This window comes from Nicotiana tomentosiformis, chromosome 1, assembly GCF_000390325.3.
Source record: "Nicotiana tomentosiformis chromosome 1, ASM39032v3, whole genome shotgun sequence".
In the NCBI taxonomy this organism is placed as follows: domain Eukaryota; kingdom Viridiplantae; phylum Streptophyta; class Magnoliopsida; order Solanales; family Solanaceae; genus Nicotiana; species Nicotiana tomentosiformis.
The window spans coordinates 110660508-110682315 of NC_090812.1; positions in this window are offsets into that span (position 1 = coordinate 110660508).

A 21808-nucleotide genomic window follows, 5' to 3' on the forward strand; every position below is an offset into this window, starting at 1 on the left:
ACGTTATTTGACTTGTGACACCAAACTGGGCCTCTAAGAAGATGTCATCTTGGGTTTAATAAAGTGGGCTCATCACTTTAGCCCAATTAAATAGGCTAGCCCAATTACTCCATATATATTGGACTTATACAATTAATTCAATTATATTAGCCATAATATTTATTTGGACCAATACATCTTAAATTTAAATATAGTCCAAATTATTTTACGAATTTTAATTTTAATTTTAATATAATTTATACGCCTACAAATGCCCCCTACTTCAAGACTTGTCATCAAAGTATAAATATGTCGATCTCAAAAGACTAGGCTTGAAGTATTAGTTGAGCAATGAATTTGAAGTCCAGATCAAATAAAAATTGTCCCGCAAATTATTCCTTGTCAATTCAAATTTGTATAGAAATAATACTAAGCTGCATAGGCATAGCATTCTTGGAACTTAAATCCAACATTATCAAGGATTTCATTAGAAAAGAATCCTACGTACGTTGGCATTGGATTCTTGGAACTTGATTTTAACCTTGTCAAGGATTTCATCTTTCCTTAATTAGAAAAGGATCCAACAGTAATGACTAGGCTATGATAAGTTGCATTCACATGTTTTCATTCCTGTATCCATGTCATTCTGTTTGGCAATTTATTTTACATCGCTTCAGACTCAAACGTAGCTATATTGAAACTTTTTCCCATGATTTACTATGGATTTTCACGCTTTGAAAACTCTTTCTGCCAACGAAACTCCTAGCTTAGATCAGATTACTACGACTGCCTCAACAAGTCAAATCCTTGTAGGAAACCATTTGTAGTAATGTACCACATCGAAAATTATTTTTCAATAGCTGCCTTTGACCATCTATATAAGGCTACATACTCTTCTCTCGTAAACACCAATTTCAGCGTTTGTAAACCATTTTGAGTCTATTTTTGAAAACTTGGAAGCATTAACGCGAAGGTAATTTTTTCTTCTTTTCTTGTGATTTTCTTCTTTTGTCATTTTTTTGTAGGTCAAACAAGAAGGATGTATTATTGTTTAACGAGATGATCCATGGGTTTGAGGGGATGGGTACTCATCCCTGCCCAAATATCGAAAACATTACTCTCAAGGTGGCCCGACTATCGGAGAGATTACTCTCAAGGTGGCCCGACTATCGGACAGATTACTCTCAAGATGACCCGACTATCGGACAGATTACTCTCAATGTGGCCCGACTATCGGAGAGATTACTCTCAAGACGACCTGATTATCAGAGAGATTACTCACAAGGTGACCCGACTATCGGAGAGATTACTCTCAAGACGATCCGACTATCAGAGAGATTACTTTCAATGTGACCCGACTATCAGAGAGAGTACTCTCAATGTGACCTGACTATCAGAGAGATTACTCTCAAGACGGCCCAACTATCGAAGAGATTACTCTTAAGGTGGCCCGACTATCGGAGAGATTACTCTTAAGGTGGCCCGAATATCGGAAGCCATTTCATCCATCTAGACCTTTGTGCTCATTCTAATATTCTTAAATTGGACTTTGATGACTTAATTTTTAATTATTGTTTTTGCAGCCCGAAGAGATGGCAAATTTCAGAGACTATACCTCACCTTCCTCCAAACTTAGATATTTCGTAATCGAGACTGAAGATGGCATAGAACAAATCAAGCTTTTGGTTCACACCTCACAAGCTGGCCGGTATGCAGTCTCATGACCTTCTTTGAGGAACTCGCTTCATGTAGAAAACTGAACCTTGGAGCACAACTCTACTTCTAATCCATTGTCCAAGATGTGGTCTCTCCAAGCGCAAATCCATCGCCACATAAACATTTCTAGCACCTTGCCAAACTTAGGGCGTCGCATAATTTAAGGAGAAGTACATTGGAGAAACACAACAACAATCGAGGGTGAGTATCGTCATGTTCCAGGATATTGGGAATGGGCTGAAGATGTACTTGGTGGAAGCCAACAAACCTTGAGTACAACAAAGATTTATGATGTTTTCTATGCCTCACTTTTCACTTAAGATCGAAACTCGAACATTTTGCAAGCATTTTGTGAGGCTTGGTGCCCCAAGACGAACACGCTTCTTACATCAGTTGGGGAACTATCTATCTCTCTTTGGGACTTACATATCCTTGGAGGTCTGCCCATTGCGGGTTTTCAGTACAAAGAAGTGGTACCTGAGACAAGAGAACTCATCAGTTTGGACGAAAAACAGATGAGATTTATTCCTCGATCTTGCGAGTATTTAATTGTTGCCTTCCATCACCTTAAAGAAGGTATGGGTGTTAACCAAAAGGTCTCCTTGAGCTAGCGGACAAAATTTTGGTATAAGAAAGCTTTAATATATAAACCTGCCCCACTGTGAAAGGAAAAGAAATATGCGCGCCTAAAGTCGACACATAATCCTAACAGAATTATTCCCGAGACAACTAGGCGGTCGAGTGATCAAGAAGCTATATTCTCCAAGCTTAGGGTGAGGCCTGACAAGAAAGATGAAACATATATAGCAACCTTATTATCATGTTGGCTATGTGATTTTGTGTTTCCCTATAAGGCAGAGAACTTCATTCGTCTCGAGATTTTTAAGATGGCAAGCATGATGGCAAGCAGGCGAAAGATTAGCTTTGCGGTCCCAGTTTTGGCGAGTATTTATCATGGTTTGAATAAGATTTCATCTTCTTCCCAACTTGATGAGGCAAAAGTTTGTTTTCCCATCCATTATGTTTATGGATGGCTTGCACATTACCTCAAAACCCATTATCCACTTGCTAAGGGTCCGTCTGTCCCTTTGATGGTGGCATATTCAGGAGAGGGAGCCGCGAGGTACTTTGACAAGAAGGATGCAAGAAAGCGCATCCACAATGGAGATGATATAGTTTGGACACCAACAATGTTAACTAATTCTTGTCCTTATTATTATTATGTGGATAACGAGGCCCCTCAAGAGTTGGAGTCAAATTACTTCATGAGCTTACCTTTTAACTACCTCCCTTTAAGGTATGATAACTCATTCATCATCGATCCATATAGCCCGCATCGATTTGGTCGTCAATTTGGGTTTTACCAGAACGTCCCTGGTTTTTTGGAGAATGATATCCGTAGCGCCTCTCTAGATGAAGGACTCAGATTTTGGAGGATTTGCACACTGTATCTATCTATGTAACGTGCGGCTTTTCCCCCAACGGGTGATCCTGTGGAGAAGCTTTTCTCCACCAATTATATATCTTGGTGGGAGAAAGCGCATGGGAAGTTTCTCGAGGATAATTTACAAGCTCTGGTAGACAATATTGGGCTAAAATTTACTACTCCTTTAGGAGATGAAGATCAAGGTATTGGAAAGCCGCTCTCAAAAGTCAAAGATCCACCTACTCCAATCTCAAAAGTAGTTACCCAACATAAGAAAAGGAAGCTTAAATCATCAAAGGCAACTTTGAAAGAGGTGGTGTGCACTTCAACAGATATAGAGAAACACCCTCCAGTTCTTCCATTAAGCACGCAAGTTCCTCAAGATATAAGCCAGGATACCAATGAAGATCAAAATTAGAAAAGGAAACGGCCTAACCCAGTAGAGATAGTAGAGGTTCCAAGTGTTGATAGTCCATCGAGAACGCATATAGCTTGTAACAAAGAGGTAAAATACAATCACCTCACCCTTTTCCCTTTTTTTTTTGACGAATAACTTCATTAAAAATTACTTACTTTCTTTGCCCTTTCCTTATGTAGTTAAATGCCATTGGGAATCCTATGGTGTTCCCAACATGACAAGCCGTAAATGAGTGATGAGTCTATTTAAGGGCCTACGTCTAAGGTGAAGTTGTTTTTAAAGGAATCATCTGTTCCTCGTGACAAAGTCCTAAAAAGACAAACTCCAAATGGGACAACTCACATTCCACCAATGACAAATGCAGCAGTATCTATTTTTGAAGGAAAGAGCATTGTCTTTAATCGCAAAAAGGAATTCATCTTGGGACTTTGGAAGGATATTTGCAATACTCTCCAAGACTCGTGCATAATTGTTTTCATCTTATAGGGAGAAAATCACTGAGATTTTTGGGGATGTGAAAAAGGCATATATTTTGGATCTTTCTCCATTAGAGTGTACTGGATTCTCTTTTCGAGCTTGCTGCTTCATATGACCTAGAGCGATCCAATTTGGCTGATAAGACGAGTGAAAATGAGAAGCTAGAGCTATTTCCAAAGCTAAGGAGCGTCTCGAATCGTTCAAACTTGAAGCAAGTGAGAAATTCAAGAAAGTTTCCTCTAGTGAAAAGAAACTAAATATAGATGTGAAGAAGTTGCAGACATTACAACAAGAGAGGGAGAATTTTGAAGGTGTTATAGAAGTGACTCAAAAGGAGGTTGAAGAGATTCAAGCAAAATTTTTAGCTGCCGAGACTAAGGTCTCTTCATATGACAACGTAAATTTGCTGACTATTGATGATTCGGCCAATCTGGAGGAGGAGAAGAAGAAGAACCTGGAGACTAGCTGTCAAGAATTGATCAACTACAAGTTCTGTTTAGATTAGGCTATCAACATTATCTCCCCTTTTATCTTTATGTTAGATTGACCTAGTAGATATTTATTTAATCTTAAATAATATTGCTTCTCTTTTTCTTTACATTGTCCGACTTTATCTTAGTCGTATAAGTTTCAGCTTTACGCGTTTAAAGATTCATATCTTGTCGTGGGAGAGTCCAAATAATGAACCGTTTGATTTATCAAAAATTAGACTTCAATATCTGAAACATATCCAAAACTTAAAATCAAACATCTGCAGAATCGCCCCCGATAATATTTTGAAACCAACTTTAGATTCCACCATATTGAAAGTTTTATATCTATGCAGTCTCACAAAAAACAAATCATATCTTGGTGTAGAAAATCCAACATCACGATCCGTTTGAGTTTTTGGAAAAGTAAATCTATAACATATCCAAAATGTAAAATTTAATGCCTTAAGGATAGTTTCAGATAATAGTTCAAAATCAATATTAAATGCTGACACGACGACAATTTTAGATTTGCGCGACTTCACCAAAACTTTTGTATCTTGATGTAGGAATGTCGAAATTACAAACCCTTTGATTTCTTGGAAACTAACTTCAAAATCTAAAACATATCCAAAATGTAAAATTTAATGCCTTAAGGATAATTTCGGATGATTGTTCGAGGTCGACTTTGGTTTCTAATATACCGACGGTTCCAAATTAGCACGACTTCACCAAAGTTTTTGTATCTTGGTGTGGAAACCTCGAGATCGCAAAACTTTTTTAATTGCCAGAAATTGAAATTCAAGAGCTTCATTCTCACCAAATATCTTGGGTTCAAGTCTCACTATATTTGAAACGTCGTGCTAGGTAATCTTCCTTCTTATACTTGTGTTTCCTTCGACGTCTCTCTTCTCTTCCCTTTTTTTCCTTTTTTAGGGCAGTGAGCGGATATGAAGACCAACAAACTTGAAAGTTATATGAACATGAAAACGTAGAAAATCCCCAGACTTCAATGTAAATACTTTGTAGCCTCCTAAAAGACTATAATCATTTTATTGAAGACACCAATTTACCATAGCGGCTTGCCCCCTTTAAATCAAATGGGATCCAAAGTTTAATAGAAGAATAGTATCTCAACTCGATTTTCAAGTGCTGATTGAATGAATTACATTTTATCATACTTCATTCGGACAACGATTGGGGGATTATGTGTCTTTTGAACTTATGTGACTGAACTCATAATGAAACTCTAAGCTGCCTACGTACCTCGGTGAAGAGGATCAAGTCATACTGTATTTCAGAATGGGTGATTTTTTTTATTTTTTTTATTTTTTTATGTCCTAACTTTTGCCTAGGCTGCCTCTTTTGAGGTTTTCAACCTAGCGAACTTTTTTTTTTACTTTTGCCTAGGCCGCTTCTTTCGAGGTTTTCAGCCTAGTAGACTCTTTCTTTTTAATTTTTTTTGGTGGTGGGTCGTACACATATTGGACTCATGCGGACCAGGAGCATGTAGTTTCGGCTTGTGCATCAAGGAGCGTTGCAACTTCAAGGATAATACTTCTTCAAAAACTTGCCATTGATAGGGCCGATTCTCATGCCACCTGCATCAACCAGCTTGTAAGCTCCACTTGAGTAAGCTTCTTGTACGACATATAGCCCATCCTATTTTGAAGTGAACTTCCCTACAGGTTTATGGGAAGTAATAATGGGTTTTTGTACGGCAAGTAGAACTTTGCATCGGCGAAGTGTGACTCAACCTCGGTGAATGGCTCGTCATCAACAATTATCTTCTTCTCGACTTCACCTTCGTAGTATTTCAAACATTGATGGTAGGTAGATGGAACCACTTTATTCTTATGTATCCAAGTCCTTCCAAGCAAGATGTTGTATGAAGTCTTTGCATCGATCACATACAACCAAGCACTTGATTGTATATCTTCAATGATGATTTCCAGCATGATCGCGCATATGGCTCTTTGCCCCCTTGGTTGAATCCTTGGATCATCACATGACTTTCTGAGAGTTCGTTCATAGGAATACCAAGTTCTTTTACAGTGCGAATTGGCAAAATATTCACTGAGGATCCTCCATAAACCAAAATTCGATTTACCCTTTCATCATGCATATAGCCAACCAGGTAATGGGCGGTTATGAAGAGTGTCACCTAGCAGAAGTTCGTCATTTGTGAACGTGACTTTTTCCTCATAAGCATTAACTTCTTGATGAGTGGACTCAATGTGCTTTTTTGAATATGTTGCCAACGGTAGGTCATCACTCTTTTCTTTTCCTTCATCAGCATGGCACACAAGAGGCATCGATACCCCCATGGGAAATCTTCATGCGGAACCAACTTGGTAAAAACTCCTCCAAGGCTTTTGAGAGTGGTACACCTCCACTTTTTCTTTCTTTTATTGCTTAACCAGATTCCATCTCCTTGGTCTTTTTACCATCATTTTCCTTGTTGGTTGTTCTACTGATTCTTTTTGTGGGCTCCTTCTGTGGTGCCTACGACGAATCACCAACGTCCAACCTTCATCATCATCAGGTTGATTGACTTCAGCTTTATCGTTCTCCAGTAATTCTTCATCTTTAATTTCTTTAAAACCACATAATTCATCCGGACTGAATGAGCCAAATGTGATAGAGACTTGGTTTGCGCTTGCTTTCTCATCTTCAAGCACGATCTTCTTTTCGTGAGCTAAGTCCATAACTTTGTCTTTGAAGACAAAGCACTTCTGCAGAGGGTGGCTCACAAGTCGGTGGTATTTGCAGTAATTTGGGTCATTTGTTTTTCCAGCTTCATTTGGTCGCTTCATCTCTGGAAGCTCAATGAGATTTAACTCGAGGAGTTCTTAAAAAATAGCTGGCACATCAGAATCCAGAAATGGGTACTCTTTCTCTTGTATTTCTTTTAGAGTCAACTTTCCACTTGGCTTATCTTGAAAAAAAGTGGATTTCATACTCTGCTTCTTGCTCACCTTCGTTGTGAACTTTACAGGTGATGTGTTGACATTCATAGCTTCTTTGCTTTCAGGCTTGGGTACGAACTTGCCCCACTTCCTGACTTCTTGCTTGTCGTTCCCCCTGCGAAGTTCATAGATGGGCAGCCTTTCATTTCTAGCAGAGGCCATGCTCAATTCCATGTCATGCTCAATACCTTGATAGCCAGCAGGCATCTTCAACATATCGATCCTTGAAGTGTACGACTTTGCGTAGGTAAAGGAGGACCTCGAAGCGACTTCATATTTGTTTTTTATAGTCCCTTCAATGAACTCCTTTAGTTGATTGATTAGAATCATCCCTTCTGAAGAGACTGTAATTTCCTTAGTGGATGCAACTTGTCGTGGGGGAGGATCAATCTCTTGAACTTTTGGGAGTTTCCCAGGTGCATGGGTGGATTCTTATTCCATTAAGATTTCCACCATATCTGTTAGCTTGTCGATTCTAGCATCTTGATTTTGCATGTACTTAATCAAGCCAGCGATTGCTTCCATCAAGTTCGCCAACTGCTCTTCCACAAATGAACTGTTTGTCACCATAGCTTGCATGATTGTTATAGATGATGGGGAGTGGCATGGATTGTCACACAGATTGATTCTCGAATGGCTCATGCTACGCGGTGTAAGTGGGGAGGATCCATCACTTGAAGCATCATCATCTTCCTTCACAACCGAGTTCTTGGATCCGGAGAGGTCAACCAGAGCAAGAGTTTTCTTGATCTTTTCAGCAATATCGCTTCCTCGTTCGGGTACGTTTGTGGAAGATCTTTCTCCTTTTGAGGATGAAGATCCGAAAACAAGGGTTGATGCGGACGACACTTGGGGTGCTTGTTGTCCTAACGAGCTTGCTTTGCTCCTCGTAACTGGTCCAAAGCTTCCAAAGGTAATATCGAGGATGCTTTCCACATCAGCATAGAACCTGGAATTAGCAGCCTTGGTGAAAGTTGAACTGGAGTTGATTTTCTTTGAAGCCATTTAAATGTTCTTGAACTTTGGTGATTTGAAAAGTTGAGATGAGAGGTAGAGATCGTCCCACTGGGCGTGCCAGAATTTGTAGACAATAAATTTGCGTCAAGAAAATAATTGAGACTGAAAAACATTGCAACAATCGTAGTATTTTATTTTAAATATTTGAGTGTTACAATCTCTATGAATTCTCTGATTCTTCTTTCCAATAGTAAATAAATTCAAGGGCCTTTGAGCTTGATCTTGAACCTATATTTGTTTCCACGAACGATGATCTTGAATTCAACTAGCACGAACTTTGATTTGAACTCGTACTCCTTGAATCTTGACTTGTTCTTCGTTCTTGAGCTTGAACTTGATTTCTTGAGCTTGAAATTCTTCGTTCTTGAGCTTGAACTCGATTTCTTGAACTTGAACTTGATTGCTTGAAGTTTGAAACTTGTAGTGAAATTTGCGGTGTTTGATTCACGAGCTCTCTCTTGCTTCTTGTTATAATTTCTGGTGTCTTTTCTCGGTTATGAAGACCCAAATTTATAGTTGTGGGATGGAAGAGTTATGATAAGAATAAACTCTTTTCGACCAATCAAATTGAAGTGTGACAAGGCCGCATTTGACTTGGAATGCCTTGCCATTTTGACACGTGGTACAATCCTATTGGCTCTTCCATTTGACTTGGAGTGCCACGTCATTTGACGTGTGACACCAAACTGGGCCTCTAGGAAGATGGCATCTTGGGCTTAATGAAGTGGGTTCATCACTTTAGCCCAATTAAATGGGCTAGCCCAATGGATTAAGACTTATTTATTTAATCCATATATATTGGACATATACAATTAATTCAATTATATTAGCCCATAATATTTATTTGGACCAATATATCTTGAATTTAAAATATAGTCCAAATTATATTATGGATTTAATTTTAATATAATTTATAAGCCTACAGTTACCCATTTAATTGATTTGTTCATATGTTGAAATACTTGATATTGATGTTGGGCATGTAAAGGATGATTAAATAATCCAATTTAAGCATTATTACTTAGGGACAATCCTTCAAGTTGTGTGTTATTCTCTAATTTAAGAAACTTCCTCCAAATCAAGGTATCTCAACTGATTTTGGTAGTAAGAAAATTTAGGCAACCGCTAAAATTGGCGAATATTTATGCGAGTGTACACAAACATAGCAAAACTAATAAAGTGGTGCTCGTCCAAAAAATAAATTAAGTTAGACTAATTAAATAAACAATTGTCAGATACAAAATTATTCTTGCAAAAATAATTTATACACACAACATACACATGTTTTGCACGGAATTTGCTTTCTCAAAATTACTTTTTTAGATAGAGTTCCAATGAAATCATTATCAGACATGGATAAAAATCGTGAGAGATATCACAATTTCAGTGCTCGTAAGAAAATTTACATTGACTGGACTACCATTATTCATTAAGGATTATTTGGTCCAAATTGCTTAAATTGCCAAATGCCAAGTGCTTAGGCAAGTTAATGTAAATAAACATTACTAAAGTAGTGGTGGTTTGAAAATAAACCTTAAAAAAAAAAAAAAAAAAAAAGCACGAGTATTTTTTTCTTCATTGCAATAATTTGATTAAGTTGAATATCATATAGTTCAATTTTTAACACTCGTATATGACTTGTATTTCATACTTTTTTACCTCTTATATTTTAAATGTCGTTAACCTTGTCGCTCAAATTTAACTCCTCCAAACTGCTTATTGCATCAATTCTGAAATAAAATACACAGACATAGAACCAATAGTAAATGATTAACGAAAATATAAATTATAACGAAAAAAACTCTTTGGGAGATGAAAAAAAATGATGTTATTGAACAAGTTCCCTCGTAAAGGTTAAAACTCCAAATTTTGTAATCCCGCTAGCATAGTTAAACTTGTATTGTAAGAGGCGAGATTGCAAGTTGTATCATTCATAGAAGGATCAAGATATCTCAATTTATTTTGGTAGTAAAGAAATCTAGGCAATATTTGAAGATAATTACAATACAACTTGAAAAGGTGTGAGCACCTAATTTTTTATCGTGTTTGAGTATTTTCCGCTCCTGTTTTTCCGCGTGTATCCCCACCATACCGGTCCCCCATGTCTTGTCCCCCCATTATTTTTGTCCCCCCCATTGTTTTTGTCCCCCATGTTTTGTCCCCCTATTGTTTTTGTCCCCCCATTATTTTTGTCCCCCACGTTTTGTCCCCCCCATTTTTGTCCCCCATGTTTTGTCCCCCTATGGTTTTTGTCCCCCATGCTTGTCCCCCCCCATAGGCCTAAAATCAGCCAAAACAACCTTTAAAAGATCAGTTTTCAGTCCGAAAAAGAGGGGGGAAATGGCCGAAAATTACTCCGAAAAACGGCTCCAAAAACACCTGAAAATAGCCCTTTTCCAGCAAATATTCGCTGCAAAAATAGCCAAAAACGCTGTTAAAAATAGCCAAAAAAAAACTTGAAAACTCTCCATAAACCAGCCCTTAAACCATCTCAAAAATAGCTGCAAAAAGTCCGAAAATAGCCGAAAATCACTCCAAAAACGGCTCCAAAAATACCTGAAAAACAGCCATTTTCCAGCAAAACTTCGCTGCAAAAAATAGCCAAAAAAAGGTGACGAAAATCAGCAAGAAAAAAAAAGGCATTTTTCCAGCCAGAGAATCCAGCACCAAACCACCCCGAAACAGCCACTATTCCTATGTCAAAACAGAGGCTACCGGCGAGTTCGGGCTCCTTGTTTGAAGTTGCTGTTTGAGTCACTTGAGGTTCGAAAGCTCCAGTCCGAGGTTTTGTTGCTGTCCGTTTTCTCCGGGCGAGTTTGACAATCGGAGTCCCACGTTGCTGTATACATTTGGAGTTTTATATCAATACACATATTTGAAAAGCTTCACATAAGGTCTCCTTCCCCCTTTAATTAATTCTTTCATTTTTGCTCCTGTTGGTTTAAGTAAAAGTTCTGTCACTTAATTGATATCTTGTATTAGCATGCCTTTGTTTGTCGTCTTAATTCGCTAATTCATATTCTAGATATTTGCTTCATTATTTGCAGTTTCTGTCCATGTCACTTGCATTTGCAGTATTTCTATTTTGAGCATGTGTCATGGAGTTAAATATTATTTTATCTTTAGTTTATTTTGTGAAAGCTTGGAGAAGAAAGATGTAAGAAATCTCACTAAGTCAAATGGGTCAATATGACTTGCTACGTGTGGTTTTGGGCCTAACTTTGTCAAGGCTGATAAATGGGTTGTACGTATTTGAGAAGAATTCATGTGCGTTTCACGTGGCGCGGATTGCAATGTGTACAAAAACGACAAGTGTATGACATCGTAGCTTGTTCAAAAATAACTCCATAAATACTAAAAAATAAAGCGATTGAGTTAAATTATTAAAAGCGGCTTTAAAAGGTAAAAATGCACAATAGGTCTCAAATATGTATTAAATCAGATAATTAAGCCAAGTTGTAGTCAATAAAGCGAACGTGCTAGAACCACGGGACTCGGGGAATGCCTTACACCTTCTCCCCGGTCAACAGAATTCCTTACCCGGACTTTGTTTTTTTGCGAACCAATAATAATAGAGTCAAACCTTCCTTTGACTAGGGATTCAAATAAAAGGTGACTTGGAACACTGGCAAAAAATCAATTCCAAGTGGCAACTCTATAAATAAAATAATCCTTATTTCAAAAATTATCACTTTAATTGGAAAAACTCTTTAACCCACAATCCAAACACATTAATATCTTTTGGGGGTAGAAAAGGGGTGTGACAGATCTGGCGACTCTGCTAGGGAAAAAGAGAATTCGAGCTTGTACATTGACTTTATTTGGCTTTATTAATTTTTGTATATATTGTGATTTATTTGAGTCTAATGTGTTACTTGTCGAGTTTTTACCGTTTTGATATTGTTGAACTATACATATAAATTGTATTTTTCTCTCGCATCCCTCTGAGTCTTCTGATAATTAGTTATGTTGTGTTTGCCTACCAGCATCACAACATTTATGTCTTGAGATAAAGCCAGTTAGCCTACTAGCTTCTGGTGAAGGATTTAGTCACACATGTTTAGGCGGGAGAGCCGTTAGCTAGCCAGTGCTGTTCTACTACTGGTAATGCTTGACGCTCCTCGGCTCGGGTTGTCCGCCCGAGTAAGCCAGGTCTAGATACCATCTCCTTTAGGATTTACAAACTTAGAAGAATAAGCCACAAGCAATGAATATCCCTAGTAGGCTACGCTTTATTTGCATCATGTGCATTTGACTTAGAAGCGCTCGACTCATGGGCCGAGTTGTGTTTTAGGACAAGTTCCTTGATGAGACCATTATGTCATGTTATGTGCTACTTGTTGCATTATTTGGGAGGCTTGCATGTCGACCGACTTTAGCATATATCGGTTGAACGAAGAGAGAAAAAATGATATGATTTAGTCATATGGTTTTTAAAGATTAATTTTTATTAAAAAAAAAAGAAAGAAGAAAAAAAAACATAGTCGATTTAACCGAACTACGCGGGTCTGATTCTCACCGGATGTGAGATACGTAGGCAAACCTCATCGGTTCCGGCCCCAATTTTCAAAAAAAAAAAAAAATCAAAAATATTTTCCTTTTCCTTAATTCCCTATTTACAATTCTTTCCTTAGAAAATCCAAAAATATTTTTTATAGTCCCATAGTTGAGTTTTTATTTATTTATTTATATTCTTTTATGGAGTCAAAACCCGGGAAATCGGAATTTTTGTGTGTCAACAATATGTTTGATCAAATCCTAACCCTGTGTCTGGTTAGACAGGCATACCATGAGTGGGGAAAGAGGTAGGTCTGAAAAGAGGCCCAGATTAGAAGGGATACCAGATTTTCTGGTTGTCGATCAGATACCACAGTTATTGTGGGATTGGTGGAGAGATTTTAAGGAATATGAGCGGAACCAGATAAAGAAATACTTGGGATATTTGGTTCACATGATTACGATAAAGCCCAGGAGTGATGTGATTGAAGCTTTAATTCCGCATTGGGATCCGAAAAATAATGTGTTCCGTTTTACCGACTGCGAAATGACTCCGACCTTGGAGGAAATCTCCCATTTCCAGGGGTGGGGCCACAATCTTCGCCGCCAAAGGCCCATAGTACCAAAAAATAGGAATGAGGGTAGGTTTCTAAAGCTTTTGAACATAAATTACAGACAATATGAAGGTCTAGGAGGCAAATGGGTTAAGTTGGGCCTTTTGTTTCAGTTGTATGGCCTAGAATACAATTTCGAAAGGAATGTGGGAAAATTAAAATCGAAGGAAGATAAGGAAACATGGAAGATACATAAAAGGTTTGCATTTATGGTCACTTTTTTGGGGCGTGTAGTTTTCCCGGAAAGAGAGGGACGCATTGACATTCGTTTGGCAGGTGTAGTTGAGGCTCTGACCTCAGAAGGGAGTGATTATACTTTGGTTCCTATGATTCTTTCTTGCATTTTTCGTGCTTTAACTAGATGTAAAATGGGCGCGCGAAACTTCGATGGTTGCAACATTTTGTTACAGATATGGTTTTTGGAGCATTTCTATTGTCATCCTACGATCACTAATTTTAGTGAGTTATGGCCCAATCATACTTACGATCACCAGAAAAGGATTGATAAATGTGACTTACCAGAGGGGATTGGCGCCTGGAAAGAACTACTTCTTACTCTATCTGCCAAACGGATCACTTGGAACTACGATTGGTTCTCCTCCAAAGAGGTCATTTGTGAGTTTGCATACCACTCTTATTTGGTACTCATAGGATTGGATGGTGTTGAGTCTTATGCTCCACTTCGGGTAATGCGCCAATTTGCACGACTACAGGAGGTGCCACCAACACGAGATATGAGCAAGTTCTGTTATGATTTTGGTAAAGATCAACCTCATGACGAAGAAGAAATTATGAAAATTTGGTATGCAAGTAAAGTCTCGGAGTTGAATGATATGGTAGAAGACCGCGATCGTGGAGAGGTGATCCCTGAATATATTACCTGGTTTCATAACCCTTCATTTCTTAGAGATAGGATTGAAGGATCCAACAGGAGGAGAAACGATCAAAGAGCTATAGAAAGGTTAAAAGAGGAATTGGAGCATTCCCGGATGACCATATCTAAACAACAAGCCCAAATGCAGGCCGGAGTCGCTCAGATTCGTTTAAATGTTGAGAAAGATTATCAATCGGCCTTACAAGGCATGGATAAAGATCTAAAGCATGCTAAAAATGAGGCAGTCCGCTTAGAAGAAGAATTGGCAAGCACTATTGGTTTAGTTAGAAGAGTTGAGGCAAATAAAAATGCTGAAATGTGTAAGCTGCAAGAAGACTTGAGTATCATTGAAGAGGATGCGCACCAACAACAATTAGAGTTTGATCAATAGAGAGAGCAGTTTGCAAGGGAAAGGGCCCATTCGATACGTTCAAAGGGTCAGTTTCTTGCACAATTGGATGAAACGAAAAGTCATCAACATGCAGATTTTGAGGTTGAGCGGCGTCAGTGGATGATTGGGAGAGCTGTGCTAAACCGCCGGATTGAAGAATATGAGGGACGCGAGACTGATATGGGTAACGCCCTCAACACTACCCAGATATGGTTGCAGAATTGTCACATAAATATGGGGCAAGCTAGAGAGCAAGTACTTCAATTGGCAGAGAAAGCAGCATATATCCATGATGATCATCGTCATCTGAACAATGAGCAAGTTGGTGAACAGGCACGTGCCCTCGTTCCACAATTGCCGGGAGTGTTTCAGAATTTGTACGAGATGTTGGGGGGATAGTAGAGGCCAAGGGATGCAGATCATTGATGATATCAGTTTAAGAAAGAATGCCAATGAAGATTAAAGTTTTAGTGCAGTCAATTAGTTATTAGTTTCATTTTGCATTTGTCATATTTTTAATTTAATATTTGTCGCATTTTCAGTCATATTTATGTCTTTAGAGTCATTTTGAAAAAAAAAAAGAGGAAAAAAATTTTGTTATTTTGTCTCTCCTGAACTACGTAATGATCTGATTCATGCGGCGACATGATACGTAGGCAACCCACAAAAGGTTCGATCAAAATATTTTTTCAATGATTCTAAGATGATGGATCAAAATGAGGCGTGAGTGGAAAAAAAAAAAAAACAAGAGCGTCAATAAGAAGCTACCTCATAAGCCGGAATGAAACATGAAGCCTCCAAAAGCATGTTAGAAATATTGACAATGATAGGAGCATGGCACATTATGTGATTCATATCTATAAAATGCTTAACTCTAACACGTTTGTTGTCTCTTATCTAGTAAGCTTAGGGTGGTTGATTTGTGGTGAAACTGGCAACACACCATTACTTCACTAGATCTAAGGGAGCGGTAGTAATGGCCAACGATGATGAGATCGAGTTGATCAGTGACGATCCACATGGTCAATCAGTTGAACAAGAGTCAGAGGAAATAAGAAAATTGAGACAACAATTGTCTGATGTATATCAAGCTTGGGTGTCTGGTCAGCCTCCACCCCGTGGTCCCTCAGAGGGAACTTCCACCGTACCCCTGGCTACTCAACCACCGCCCCATGCAACGAGCGACCACATCCTACCACCAGGGTATGTGCCAAACTACAGCCTCCACGTTGCTCCTGGTACCTCTAATGTACGACCTCCAGTCGCACCGGTCGGGAACACTCCTCTAGTCGTGTCTGGCGCACCGGCATACACAATCCCGCCTCCACATCCTGTGACGAGGCCAATCAACGAACCACCATCTCATGCTTATGATGGCCAATACTACTCTCCAAACATGGCTTTCAGGGTCTCGGCTCCATATAATCAGACTCCTCAGTACGAGTCACCAATGGAAAATGAAAAGCCTGCCAAGACGGTTGAGTCGGATGAGATGGCCAGGAAAATGAAAAGTCTTGAACAGAACATAAAGAACATACAAGGACTAGGGGGTCACAAAAGTGTTTCGTTCAGTGATTTATGCATGTTCCCTCACATCCATTTGCCACCAGGGTTCAAGACCCCAAAATTCGAGAAATATGATGGGCACGGCGACCCTATTGCCCATTTGAAAAGGCACTGCAACCAACTGAGGGGTGCAGGTGGAAAAGAAGAATTGCTGATGGCTTATTTTGGAGAAAGTCTTGTGGGGGTAGCCTCTGAATGGTTCATTGACCAAGATATCTCTCACTGGCATGTCTGGGACGACATGGCCCAAGCCTTCGTCAAACAATTTCAATACAACATAGATATTGCACCGGATCGCAATTCCCTGTCCAATATGAAGAAAAGGCTGACTTAAAGCTTTAGGGAGTGTGCAATCAAGTGGAGGGAGCAAGCAGCTAGAGTTAAGCCACCCATGGATAACCACGAGTTGATCACTATTTTTTTGGAGGCCCAAGAGCCTGATTACTTTCAGAACATGATGTACGCAATGGGTAGACCTTTTGCAGAAGCGATCAAAATAGGAGAAATGGTCGAAAATGGCCTCAAGACTGGCAGAATTGTAAGTCAAGCTGCTCTCAAAGCCACCACCCAGGCTATCCAAAATGGGTCGGGAAGTTTGGCAAATAGAAAGAAAAGAGATGAAGGGTCCATGATGACTTCGGGATCCAGGGAAGTTCAAAGAGGGGCATCGCACCCTTACGTGCAAGCTCAGCAGGGGCACTCCAGCTACCCTCAACATTACTATCCCCCGCCAATTCCTCAGTACTCTTTGGGACCGCCACAATATACAATGTTTAATGCTCAATCATATGCTCATCCTCCTAATCAACAGGTACGGGCACCAGCTCCAAGATTACCCAGACCTCAGCAGCAAAATTTTCGGGCACCCTACAACGCTCGTCCTAGGCAGGATTATGGTCGATAGCAGAGGCCAGTGGAAAAATTTACTCCATTGGCGGAACCATACTCTAGTCTGTTCCAGAAGTTGAAGCAGATAGGCGTGATTGGACCCATCGCTCCCCACCATATGCATCCCGATTCACATGGATTTCAAGCAAACGCTAGATGTGAATATCATTCAGGTGCTCCGGGGCATAGCACTGATGATTGTTGGACCCTGAAAAGAGCCGTAGAAAGACTCATTGTTGAAAAATTGATTGTAGTCACGAATGGTGAGGACCCTCCTAATGTGACCAATAACCCGTTACCAGTACACAATGATGTTCATTTTGTGGGAATGATTGGCCGAGATCATGAATACAAGCCGGTTGGTCGAGCAGAAATGACAGTGGTAACGATTCAAGAGGGAACCAAACTGGAAGTAAATCCAAGCCTAGATGCACCGTTGATTGTTAAAGGTGCCAGAGCTCAGAAGGGGCAATTTTATATGTTTCAAAAATCTCGAGGTTGGAGGTTCGCTCCAATGCTCAAAGCCCAAAGTTATACGTCCTTGGAGGTCACCCCATCACAAAGGATAATCAGGGCGGTACGACGGGTATAATAGAGCCGATCATAATCAAGCCTGCCATACAACCCCGTATAACAAATACGAAAACCATCCCTTGGAACTACAACAAAACTGTAGTAACCTACAAAGGTAAGGAAATCATAGAAGAAGTGGGGGAAATTGGAGGTTTGACTCGATCAGGAAGGTCTTATTCTCCAGAAGAGTTGAGGAAGGCTAAGCAAATCAGAGAAGGCGAAATGCCAATAAAGAAACCGGTCACTGAAGAAGAGGCGGAGGAGTTTTTGAAAAAGATGAAAGTTCACGATTACTCAATCATTGACCAGCTGAGAAAGACTCCTGCCCAAATCTCTCTTTTATCTCTGCTTATACACTCAGGAGAGCATGCCCGTGTACTAATCAAAATCCTGAACGAGGCACATGTCTCAAAGAATACCACTGTGAATCAATTAGAGAAGATGGCCAATAGATTTTTTGAGGTGAACAGAATTTCTTTTACTGATGATGAACTTCCTGATGAGGGAGCCGATCACAATAGGGCTTTGCACTTGACTGTCAAATGCGAGGGGCATTATGTGAAGCGAGTCATGGTTGATGGAGGCTCGAGTGTAGATGTATGCCCTCTTTCTACCTTGCAAAGAATGAAGATCAGTACAGACAGGATCCGACCCAGCAATGTTCTCATCCGGGCTTTTGATGGCTCAGCGAGGGATACCATTAGGGAGATCAACCTCACCATGACGATTTTGCCTGTTGATTTTGAAATTGTCTTCCAAGTATTGGACATGAAAACTTCTTATAACTTTATTCTTGGAAGGCCATGGATCCATACTGCCCGAGCTGTGCCATCCACCTTGCATCAGATGCTCAAATTCGAGCACGACAGGCAAGAAATTATTGTTCACGGAGAAGACGAGTCATCCATTTATAAAGACCCGTTAATCCCATGTATTGAGGCCAAGGAAGGATGTGAGTCCATTGTCTATCAGGCTTTCGAAGTAGTTGTTGTGGACCATGTTGAGGAAGGAAAACCCATTCTACATCTGCGTCTCTCTGCCACATCTGTAATGGTGGCTGCACTTATGATGAGACAAGGTTATGAGCCAGGAAAAGGTTTGGGGAAATCATTGAAAGGAATTTCAGAACCCATTTCTCTGTTCAGTAACAGGGGTACTTTTGGTTTAGGCTTCAGGCCAACACAAGCAGACGAAGACAAAGCCATGCACCGCAAAAAGCACGGTTGGGTCTTGCAGAAACCTATCCCCCACATTTTCTACACTTTTGTCGAGCCACGATTCAAACATGGTCAAAATTCCGAGGCGCATGCAAACATTGATGAAATTTGCCATGACCTCAGGCAGATGTTTTCTGAAGTGAACATGATCCAGGCGGGTGAAGGCACTAGTCGTGCCGATATGCAACTAATTGGCCCAGAAACCATGCTCAATAACTGGGAAGCAACTCCTCTCCCCACAAGGAAGGAGTTTTGGTAGTTGACTTTTGCAGCTTCTTTCTTTTGTACTTTGGGTTACTTTCAGGGTTGTAATCCGAATATCTTAGTATGATTGTTTTATTTTGACGTTAACCCTCCTATCCTTTCAAATTCAATGAAATGCAGTTCAGTTTCGTGTTAAATTTTGTATATTTTCCTTTTCCTAATTCCTGCCATTTTATTTCCATTTCAGTTTTGTTAATGCCGGCTTTAATAACATGACATGCATGCGGAATTCACGCCCAGATCTCAAAAGGCTGTCTAATTTCGAAATAATGCATCAAGAGGTCGAATATGATGAAGATAAGGTTTTTGATGAAATAAAAAGAGAGTTGGAACAATTTGAAAACAAGCCTAGGCCCAACCTCAATGAAACTGAGCCAATTAATATCGGCGGTCATGAAGAAGTTAGAGAAACAAAGATAAGCATTCACACTGAACAAAAAACCAGAGATGCCTTGATTCAACTTTTATTTGAGTACAGAGATGTGTTTGCCTGGTCTTACGATGATATGCCTGGTTTAAGCGTCGATTTAGTGGTTCATAAACTTCCCACGTATCCTTATTTTCCACCAGTCCAACAGAAGCAATGAAAATTTAAAACGGACATGAGTGATAAAATCTGTGATGACCCAAAATGTCATCTTTAAATTTAATAATTAATTCTGTGTTCTAAGACCTCGAAAAGCACTATTTATCATTTCTCGACTTGCGTGTGCAGTCCGTAAAACTTTTTCGGAAAATTTAAGGTGAAAAATGAATTAAAATGTGAATTAGAGCTTTAAAACTCAATTGAGTTGACTTTGGTCAACATTTTGAGCAAACAGACTCGGATCAGTGTTTTGATAATTTTTGTAGGTTCGTATCGTGATTTGGGACTTAGGCATATGCTCGGAATCAAATTCCGAGGTCCCTAGCCCGAGATATGGAATTTTGATGAAAAATTAAAAGTTTAAGTTCAAATAGTGACCGGATGTCAAAATATGTGCAGACCGCCTCGGAATAGAATTTTGATGATTCCAACAGCTCCGTATGGTGATTTTGGACTTAGAAGCGTGATCGGAATTTTATTTGGAAGTCCGTAGTAGAATTAGGCTTGAAATGCCGAAAGTTGAATTTTTGGGAAGTTTGACCGAGGGGTTGACTTTTTGATATCGGGGTCGAAATCCGATTCTGAAAATTTTCATAGCTCAGTTATGTCATTTATGACTTGTGTGCAAAATTTGAAGTCATTCCGAATTGATTTGATATGTTTCGACACAAGATATAGAGTTTGAAAGTTCAAAGTTCATTGATTTTGATTTGAGGTGTGATTCGTCGTTTTGATGTTGTTTGATGTAGTTTGAAGCCTCGACTAAGTTCGTATGGTATTTTGGGACATGTTGTAATAATTGGTTAAGGTCCCGAGGGTCTCGGGTGGATTTCGGAAGGTAAACGGAATGGATTTCGGACAAAGTGCTGGAAATTTCTGTTTGCAGCAGAAATTTCTGTTGCAGAAATTCCGTGCGTGGAGCCAAGTGTGAAAGCTTATATCTCGCAATTCATAAGGAATCAGAAACTGTGCAAAACATGAAAGTTGTAGTCGTATGATTATAGGTTCCATAAAGTTAAACTATGCATTATATGGACATTTGTACAGAAAGTTACGATGGATTGAATGAAGGCTGGTAGAGCAGTTTTTCCAGAAATTTCGCCAGAAATTCTGATGCATGCAGCCGACTTTGGGAGCTTATACCTCGCAATGCATAAGGAATCAGAATAATTACAAAACACGAAAGTTGTAGTCGGTGGATTCTAGTTTCCAGAACGTTAAACCATTTATCATTTGGATATTTGCACAGAAAGTTATGATCCATTGAAGTAAGACTGGTAGAGCTATTTCTGGTAGACTTTTAGTGACGAAAAATGGACTTTTAGTGACGAAAAATGGACTTTTAGTGACGGATTGGCAGAAACTTAAGGACCAAATCTGCTCATTTCATTCATTTCGTTTTGGATTTTTGGAGCACGGATTTTGGGCGATTTTCACTGGAAAACATTGGGGTAAGTGTTCCTTATCCTATATTCATTATATTTCATGATTCCATACTCATTTACATCATGAATCCATGAATTTATGGAAGAAAAATCAAGATTTTTACAAAATCTTCCAAAAACGAAAATTTAAGATTTTGAGGTCGAGTGGTTATCGGATTTTGGTAAAATTGGTATGGGTGGACTCATAATTGAATGGGTTGTCGGATTTTATAAGTTTCGCCGGATTCCGAGATGTGGGCCCCACGGTCAAAATTTGAGCTAATTTCGGATTTTTAATGAAAATGTAATATTTTCTTATGAAATTTACTACTATAATTTTTGTTGACTGTATCGAATTAATTATGACTAGATACGAGTCGATCGGAGTCGGAAATTCAAGGAAAAAGCATAATACTTGATTAAATTGGAGCAAGTCGAGGTA